Source organism: Falco naumanni, chromosome 9, assembly GCF_017639655.2.
Source record: "Falco naumanni isolate bFalNau1 chromosome 9, bFalNau1.pat, whole genome shotgun sequence".
Classification (NCBI taxonomy): domain Eukaryota; kingdom Metazoa; phylum Chordata; class Aves; order Falconiformes; family Falconidae; genus Falco; species Falco naumanni.
In genome coordinates this window covers 981,559-991,506 of record NC_054062.1, presented here as the reverse complement: position 1 = coordinate 991,506, position 9,948 = coordinate 981,559, and the positions used below count along the sequence as shown (strand labels likewise).

General features: G+C 43.2%; 1 long non-coding RNA gene across 1 annotated transcript; it reads left to right on the top strand.

Moving 5' to 3' along the window:
* The first annotated feature begins 4,827 nt into the window (after positions 1-4,827).
* LOC121093525 lies at positions 4,828-6,608 on the top strand. Its single transcript, XR_005829600.1, has 4 exons — positions 4,828-4,908; positions 5,967-6,056; positions 6,238-6,345; positions 6,444-6,608. It is a non-coding gene; the product is annotated as an uncharacterized LOC121093525 (long non-coding RNA).
* Positions 6,609-9,948: the final 3,340 nt, after the last annotated feature.

Below are 9,948 nucleotides of genomic sequence, written 5' to 3'. Positions count from 1 at the left end.
GGTAGTTGTGATCAACACTGGGAGGCAGGTATCGGAGCTGTTTCCGGTTTGGGGACTGGGGATTATCTGGCTTCCGTGCAACTGCTGTTCTTATTTCTGAGTCACTGTTACATCAAAATGAAGCCTTGGCAGAATGGATAAAATATGTTGATGTCTCAGCTGCTTTTGTTGAAACGGTAGATTTTTGTTTTGTTTGGAGAATCTGATTATCACAGTTTGATAGGATTTATTTTTCTGTCCTTTTTAATTACTGCTTTTTTCCTCCCCTCCTCCTCTTTTGCTCCTTCCTTTTTCTCCTGTCTGCATGTGCCCATCAGACACGTTACCAGGAGCTGGCAGTAGCCCTGGGTTCCAGCAATCTTAACTAACAAGCAGTTTGTTACACAGATAGAGGAACTGGTAAGAAACAATCCAACCAACCAGTCTGACATGGTGCTTGCTGCTCCTCCAAGCTCTTTGCGTGTCTGCAAAGTTATGGGTTCTCTCATAGTGCCACAAGGAAGGCTGCTTACACAGCACTCTGTAGGGAACAAAATGAGCTGCACGGAAAACCTGTTAAGGGGCTCAAAGTCTAAGGCTGCTGGTGAATGTATTGGCTCAACTGAGGAACAAGAAACAGAGTTTTGTTGTTTCCATTTAAGTGTGCTCTGTTGATCTCATCAGGCTTTCCCTGGATGATAAGCATCCTGATAAAACAGCTATTTCTGCGCCTGGTCGGAATCCTTGAAATACAGAATTCTGGTGCTGGCAGCAGTGTGATGGTGCTGATCTAACTGTATCTGCAGAGTGGGAGCAGTAGGTCTGAGAGAGTCTGGGGCTGGTTTCTGATCATTTCCTCAGCTTCTCTTGGCATGACGAGTGAACTGCTTTGTCCTGTGGCCTGCGTGGATTCCCGCTGCTGCTTTTGAGCCTTCAGCTTTATCGCTGCAAGAAATGCAGCCAAGTGGACTTGTTTCAGTCTGAAAAGAGCCTTTCTTGTGTGAAATGCTTTTCCCCATTGTGTTCCTCTGTAAAAGTACACTTTTTGCAAAGTTCAGCATTTCCGGGTGTACCCCGTGACCCCCCCTTGTTGTTTTGTTTTGGGGTTTGGGTTATTTTTGTTCCATTCTGTTTCTTTTTGTGTTTTAGCTGGGCTGCAGAGGAACTTGGCATAGTGCATTGCCCACCCAGGATTCTCCTTGTGTGCCTGCTTTTATGCTTGCCTGCAACTCTGTAGGGCCTTTGCTGCATTTGTGGTCTTGCCTTTGCTTTTGCTGGTTATGTTGTGCATGGGCATTGCTAGAATCAAAACCTCTCGCTCATCACTCTTCCATCTGTAGTCATCTTTCAAAATGCATTGAAGTAGTAGTAGTAGTAAAGAAAGAGCTTGGACAATGCTTGTTCTTTGGGAAGGCAAAAAAGTCCTCCTGCTTATGTAGTTAGTTACGAGGCATCTGTGAAGAAGCTGTCAGGGAGACAAGAAGCAAATAGCAAACACAGCAGCACAGTTGTGTGGCAGCCTGGGTAGGCAGCGGCCACCTTTGTCTCCTTCACTTCATATCTAAAGGTGCGTTACCTACGGACAACAAATCTCCAAATACTTCACCGGTAAGATGGAAACTGGCCAGGACAGAATTACCCCTTTTCTTTGTATCTGGCTTCAGCTCTCTCATACCACCTTCTGCAGAAGTGTGCCAACACAAGTGCGGCTCTGCGTGACTTAAGGCCAGTTCTTCAGTGGAATAAAGGTCTGAGGTCTCAGTTAAAGGAAAAGACTACGTTTTTGTCTGGGGGTTTTTGGTTTTCTTTTTTTGTTTATTGGTGGTGTTTTTTAAAAAAAACCCAGCATTTCTGGCAATCATCCCAATACACCAGGATTACTGTGATCAGTTGCACAGATGTGGGGATGCGAGTTTAACTGAAGGTGGTAGATGCTCAGATGTAGACATGGAGGGGTTTCAGTAGTGGTATTGGAGAACAACTGTGGTAATCTACTGAGCGATGAAAAACATGCCTGGCATATAAAGCACGTTAGTGAAGGCAGCTCCAGATCTCTTATTTTTAATAGCTAAGATGAACTTCCTAGTCCTCTACAGAAAGGACAGTGGAAATTCTGTTTGCATGAATTGGGCATGTATCCTACTTTGTTGAAGTGAAGATGTGTTTCAGATGTATGAGAATCTTGTCTCTTGATACTGGTGCATCAATTTTCTTCCACAGAAACAGCAGAACCAGGAGGCAGTGGATCAGCTGGAGAAGGTAAAGTGTGTCCTGGTTTTGGACAGGCAGAAAAATAGGATCTCTTTCTTGGCGCAGTAGAGAGTGTAGTGGGCTGTGGCACAGGCATGTGTGGTCTTGTCTTGTGTTAGATTCAGTTTCATTTGCAGCGTAGGGTTGAATATTTTGACTTCATGAGTTAGGCCCGCCTGGCAGATAGCGTTCTTATTTTGACAAAAGCGAATGTTTAAATACTCAAGTATTAGAGGAGTGCGGTGGAGGCAGGAGAATACAAGTCCTTGCCAGTAGCTTGCATCCAAACACTACGGTATTTATGCTAGCAGTGATTGTGCTGTGCTGTTACTGCCATTCTAGGATGGATGAATAATGAAGTCGTTCAAATAAGGCAAGGCTGAAGTATGTCTTTAAAAATAGCGCTGTCGTTTCGATGCTGGAAGTACTACCAATGTATCACTGCTTTTTTAGTTTGACACAAAACAAGCGTTACCTATCTACATTTTTGTGCTAAATAGGCATCATTTGTTTATACAGGAAAAGAAGGAGCTGGAAAAGAAATTTTCTGAAGAGCAAGCAGCGCTGAGGGAACAGCTACAGGTGAGGCAGAGCCTCCATTACAGTAATACTGCCTGCCTTCTGCTGTTCTCTGGATTACTGACCATTCGTAGTCTTTACTCGGGAAGCCACGAGCGCGTTCCTTCAGGAAAACCGGGAGTCAGCCAGACTGTACTTAACTGCACGAGCTCTTTACCTTTACTGAGTTAGCCTTTTGTGGCAACAGTGATGTTGCAATTACAAGCAAAGAAGTTTTGTGCTGAGCCGATTTTCCTTTTCCAAAGGTTCATATCCAGACTATTGGAATTCTAGTTTCTGAGAAGTCTGAGTTGCAGGCGGCACTTGCACCTACTCAGCGAGCTGCACGGGAGAAATCAGGTAATTGACTGTGAGCAGTCCACTCAAGCTGTTGGTCAAAGTGTGAATTTCAAGTCGGGGGCGTGACAGTTGCTGGCAGCCAGCTCACAGCACTCGCCGACTCCTCGGTGGGCAGTACTTGGCACCATTGCTGCCTCTGTCGCCAGAGCTGCCCCCAGGTGGGGGCATGTTGATCCCATGGCAGTTGAGGTTCTTTTGTGCATCGCTAAAGCCTTGTCAGCCCTGTTCAGCCCCGGTGACTACCCCAGGCTGTTCCTTTCTGACTTTCTTCTGATCCTTTTAAAACGTAGTTCCCTTTTCTCCACCCTCACTCCCACACAGCTATCATGTAAAGGTAGGTTTTACCGAGCCCTTCATTCTGCACCAAGTTTGAGCAACTTCTTCCATTAGAAAGAAAGATCCCAACCAACATATTGCCTATTCTGCAGCGGCAGTTTCATCATCTCCCTCAAAGTGAGGATGGTAGTTACAGAGAGCTTTACTGCCCAGAGCTGCTAGTGAACCACCTGTAGAGCCAGGGGTGGAACCAGATCTACTGACTTACAAAGCTCTGTGCTGCCTTAAGAGCTTGTTGACAAAGTAGAAAGTGCTGTTCAGCCAGTTCCAAAAAGCTCTTTGTGGTCCAGCCTCAACTCACTCTGTTCTGACTTGTTCAGGAGAAGCCGAGAGCTTTGCTGCTCGTTTACGTTCATCTCGCCAGAGGGAATTGGAGCTGGAACGTACTTTGGCCTCCGTCTCTCTGCAGCAAAAAACAGGCAGAGAAGGTAAGAGTCACCTCTGCTTATGCTTCACCAGCAGCTCTGCCTTTGGCTATTTGCTTGTCAGTCCACTAATGCAAAGTCTGTAGTCCCTGCTCGGAGAAGAGGCAGAAAGTAACATTGTTAATTGTTAATTAACCTTGTAAAGCCCTGTATTCTCCATGGTCAAGGCAAACGTCATCCGGGTTTCTGTGACCACTAATCATATGGTCCAGTTGCTGTCTTCAGATCCGGCACGCAACTTCATTAGTCTTGCCAGCTCCACACAACAGGAGCGCCACCGAGACCTTGTCTCAGGAGGGTCTCCATCAAGCAGACACTTCAGTATTGATATTAATCCAGAAGTCTGCAGAAATGACCTCACGTCCAGTTAGTAGCATCGCGTTTGAAAAGGCTGAGCAGATTTATTCCTGGCAAATTCATGAGGTTCTAAGCAAACCTGTCCTGAAGGATTTTGCCAAAGTTCTGATGCTTTCCACTTCAGCTGATCTGCTAAAGGTGAAGTATTTTGCTGAAGTCTGCAGCTGAATCAGTCTTTTCTTTTTTTCTCCAGCGTAATGAAGAGTTAATGAAGGAGCGAGAAGACCTGAAACAGGAGCTGTACAAACAGAGGTAGGTCCATTTACTGCTTGTTACTGCAGAGTACCGCTGCTCTTCGCGGTAGAGCCACAAAACATCACAAGGGGCATGCACCACAGGTGGTGACTTGGGAGGTTGGATATTCAACTTAAAAAAAGTGACTGGCTGTGATGTTTCTGTGATTCTAACTGTTACAAATAGCTGGATTGTAAATGTATGACATGTACTTGACCAGACCCACAGTACATACAGTGATGCTGCTTTAATTTTGGTTTGTTTCAGCAAACGTAGTGAGGAAATAAAGCAGCAGAATTCAGAGCTGTCACAGAAGGTTCGCTGCCTGGTTTCCAAGAACTCAGCTATGGAGTTGTATATGAAGGATTTGCATAAGAAACTGGAAATGGCTGAACTGATGATCCAACAGGTGACCGTACTGCTTCCAGGCTGTGAGGGTAGATCGCACTGACCGTTGTAAGACTTTGGCTTCTGAGAGTGGGGGCAAGGCTTAACTCTTGTTCTGAAAGGAAGGCCCAAAACCTCATCGAGGCATCCTCTTGGTCAAAGGCCTTCAGTGAGGCCTCTGAGGAACAGAAGGTCTGTTTGAAGGAGCTGGAGCAGTAGACTGAAAGCTGTTGTGACGCTGGTCTGCGAAAAGAATGTTCTACAATATGAGAGGCTGACTGAACATACAGGGCGTGAAAATACGATGACTTTTCCTGCTTTGTATCTGTTTGGCATTTTGGTTACGCAGCTGTCAGGTGGTCTCACTGAGAAGCCAGTTGAATAGGGGTGGTGTTTGTACCCACCCTTGCAGAAGGTGAATTGGACAATGGTAACTAGAAGGTCAGCTGGGGAAAGTTAAGAGAAGCAGCCAGTTAGGAAGGGAATTCAGGAAGCCAGCTGTTAGCAGTTCAGAGAGCAAGCTGGTGTGAACCTGAGCCTGTGAGGGAAGAAACTGCTCTTTTGTTTATTTTTGGTTTTGTTTTTTTTTCTTCCTCCCCAGACAGTGGCTTAAGTTACCCTTGAAATAAAGGCAGCTGCTACTGGTTTCTGGGAAAAGTACTGTGTGCCAACTGACATGCTCCAGACATTGGCTTTAAATTCCTGACGTGTTTGACAACTTTTAAAATCTCAAGCTTGTATACCATCTGATCTGGCTGTATAATACAGACTCTGGAAATGCACAAAGTTTCTGAGCCAGATTTTAAAATTAAGAGAATAGGTTTTAATCAAACAAATAGTGAATATAAAGTTGGTAGGGAGGAGCTGTCTAGTTCAGCCTGTTTTACAGGGCTAAAATCCAAGCTTTTTCATTTTAATCTCCTTCTCCCTCTCCTTTTCTTTCTTTTTCATTGAACATCACTGTGTGTTGGAGCACTTCAAGGTTGCAACATGGATCATTGGCAGGTTACTATCAGGGGAAAGGCTATGCAGAAGTGGCGTGTTAACATTTTGCCGTAACTTTTTGGTTTTTCTTGGCAGTTCTCCAATCAGGCAGGGAGTCTGGATGCAAAGCAGCAGTTGTAGGTGGCACTGGAGGAGAAGGCAGGCCTGGAAACCCAGGTTGCTCAGGTAAGGGGTTGTACGAAATGACATCCACATCCTCATGTCTGTAGAGAAACTTGTGTGGCAGAAGAATGCAGCCTGAGCTTTGCGTTGACACTGGTTTCTTCAGGCTTTATCCCTGAAGCAGTCACTGCCAAATTTATTTAGCCAATGTGATTTTCTTTGTGTTTTATTTTGTTGTGAACAGCTCTCGGAGTCAGTTCACCAGCTCCAGGCAGAAAGAGATCAGTATGTAGAGGAACTGAAGGAGGAGCAGAGCATTTGGCAGCAGCAGGTGCAGCAGGTCTCTGAACAGGTGACACCAGGGGCAGCATCACAGCTGCTTTAGACAAACACAGGCAGGAGTGAATGCACCATGAACGTTGTTTTAACTTTTATTGTGTGGCCTTGCAGGTCCATGCAATGGCAGACGAGAAGGAGGAGCATATGGCCTGAGGAGATGATGACGTGGACTCCTGAGTTCGACCGGAAGACCTTTTTATTAGTCCAGAACCCACGCTTATAATATCCTCGTTTGCTGTTCACGCGCCCCATACTAAAGTATCGTTGGTTCACACATGTCTTGTCTACATAGAATTGGTTAATTACTAAGCTGCAAATGCACTGAACTTCTTGCATTTTTTTTCTCTCTTCTTTCTTATCTCTGTGAGTTTCATGTTCTCAGCCAGCTGCCGAGATGTGGCATCGCGCATCCGCTCTGGCCTTGCTTCATATCCCGTCTTCCTTCCAGGCGTTCAGCCAACCTTATCTTACTTTCTCTCTTCTTTAGCCTTCAAGGCCCTTCACAGGCATCGTGGCTTGCAGCACTGGCCATAAAGCTCTCTACAATTCCCCCGTCTTTATTTTGAACAGAAACAACATTGAGGTTAAACTGCTTTTGAATCATAGATCTTACACAAGTTCAGCGTACAGGGAATAATGGTCAATATAAGTACAATTAGCAATAACAATATTCCTCTGCGAGTTGTAAACTCCTGCAACCATCTGGTGGTTCCCCAAGACTTGAAAAGATTCCGCAACCAATCTCCCAGTAGTTCATGCTGTGAGCCCTGTGACATGTCCTTCAATTTTTGTAACTGACTGTGAATCGACGCGGAATGGCCCGGAAGGTTCATACAACACATTCCTTAGCGCTGTGCACTATAGGCTACTGCAGAGGAACGAAGCTGGGTTAATTAACATTGATAATATACAGCTGTGGGCTGGCTTCAGGGGCAGTGGGTTGGCTGGTGTAGACAAGGTGCAGCTGTGGCTGGTTCTGTGAAGCGGTTGGGCAGCCAAGGAAGAGAGGGGAGGAAGAAGCAGAGAGGGTGAGTGTGCCCTGGATGAGTCGAGATGAGAAGGCAGCAGAGGGACTGCCATGAAAAGTGTGGTGGTAAAAGACCTTGTTGCAGCTGGCTAGTTTGGAGAGTGCTGCGGCAGGCTACTCGCTGCTGTTCACTTACCTTCTACAGGTGAGATCACATTCCTCCTTTCTTTCTGTCTCATCCTGGTTTCTTCTCATACTCCCTCAAAGTTATTTGGCTCTTTGCTGCAGGTTCTCAGCTGCACATTACCAATGTCAAAACAACCCACTGTCTCTGTTCTCTACAATTCACCCCTGTTTGTGGTTTTGTTTCTTTGTTGTTTGTTGTTTTTTATTTTGTAAAAGGTTGCTTTACCATGTTATGGAATTTTCATCCCTTTTTCTTTTGTTTTCTGTCTCATTACTTAATTACCAATTTTGGCCTTATTTTATGTGTACATTTGTACATTTCAATCAGGTTCACAAAATGTTAAAGTTGTTATCGGTGCATTTCATAGAGAGGTCAACATACAGGTTTATGATTACTTACAAGAACATGCAATAAGCTATGGAAATTTTATGGAAATATTTTTCAGAAACTTCTAATCAAATAAATGAGCATGAGAAATTGTGTTTAACTTGTAAATTCTACATATAAGCTGTTAAGAAACATTTTCTATCCTAAAATGAATAGATAAAACCTACTTAAAAGCTCTTGAAATCTTGCCCTTGGGCGAGTGTTCCACTGTGCCTCCATTCTAAAGCATGGAAGTGGAAATTGTGTAGAGCAAAGTTTTACTCTAAATAACTGCTCAACTGTTTTTGCTGCTTTTCAAAGAACCTGAAAGCATACAATGAAGACTTGGAACTAAACAAACATCTGAGTGGACACCTCTAGATTGTTACTGGAATTAAATGTAGAAGCTAACTATAAAAGTTTCTCAAAATGTTCTGGATGCTTTGTGTTGGTTGTTTATAGATAGATATATAAAACTATACACAAACAGGGAAATAAAAAAAAAGCTTAAAAAAATAGGGAAAGATAATCGTATACAGTATTTATAGCTTAGTCACCTTTTTTTTTTAAAAAAAAATTGTAAATAAACTATTACCTGAACATGCAGTACATCCACAACTCTGAATTAATACCGGTTTTGTAGTGTGATATAGTCCTGTATGAACCATAAATCAACTACATGTTAAATCGCTCTTCTCCATCACTGTTGTCACTATCTTTGAGCTTCGTAACAATGCCTAGGTCACTATCCTTCAGCTTAGGGAACTTAACCAGGTGAAAATGCAAGTATCTATTTCTAAGACAAATTTGCAGAATGCAGTTTAGCCACAAGTCACTTTATGGAGAGATATTATGTTGTATGGCGTATAATCTATGAGAAGTGAGAAAATGGTGTTCCTGAAAGAAAACACTTCTCTAGATCGGTTACTTTGGAACAGGTTTTGCACCTGCTATACTGCAAGAATACCCTAAGCAGTAATGTATCTTTGTGGACTTTGAGATATCTGTGTGACTAGGTTTAAGCTTAACACACAAACTGATTTCAAGTACAACTCTAGGCACAAGCGTGGGAAAGAGCATGCTGTCGGGACACAATCTTTCTCACTTACAAGGTATCAGATGGTATGCTACTCAAGTTAAAGTCTAACTTCTATGACAACTTCATTTTCACCAAAGGAGCTGCAGTTAAGTACACAAACTAATGCAGCTCAACTGAAGTTTCAGCACTGCGATGGAGTACAGAATACTTTTCCCACTGACCTTAAAGGTGGTGGTGGTGATGAAGGGGTGACAGATACTTGACTTTTAACCCCAAACAAATTTTCAGCTGTGTTAAATTCACCTGTACACAAAGAACATGTTATTCCTTCTGAGGCAACAGCTGAGGATTTGAACAGTCTGTTTTCACCTTGAGCTGTTCCCAATGTAGAGGTTATGAAAAAAAGAAATAAGTCAAAAGGTATTCTGTCAATGTGCTGATGCAGTTGTTTCTTAAATTCTGGTCACGCTGAAATAGAGTTATGTTCTAGCATTCATATATAGGTAGCACTCCATTACAACTTATGAACAAAATTCAGAAGTTCATCTTATCTCAAATTTCTTGGAATTCGATTAGGTTGCAGTCTTATTAAAGTCACTTTTTTTCTTTTTTTTTTTTCCTTTTTTTTCTTTTTTCCTTTTTTTTTCCTTTTTTCTTTTTTTCCCTTTTTTTTTCCTTTTTTTCATTTTTTCCTTTTTTTCTTTTTTTTTCCTTTTTCTTTTTTTTGTTATTTTTTTTGTTTTTTTGTCTTTTTTTTCTTTATGCAACCGGAGACACTTTACCATAACAGAGAAGCCCATACTTACATCTGTGAGCCCGGACACAAAACGCAGCTGCACATACCACCAGGCTCAGGGCAGAAATCATTCACGCAGTGACATAGCTATGTACCACTACACGCATGCGGACACCTATTTGTCACTAGATAAGCATGTTCATCTTTCCTCCTCTCCTTCACAATACCTAGCTGTTCTCTCATCTCTTGTTAGGTCAGCCATTCCCCATTTTCCTCTCCTGTATCTCTCTTCAGACGTTCTCTATCCTCCTCTTTTTTGCT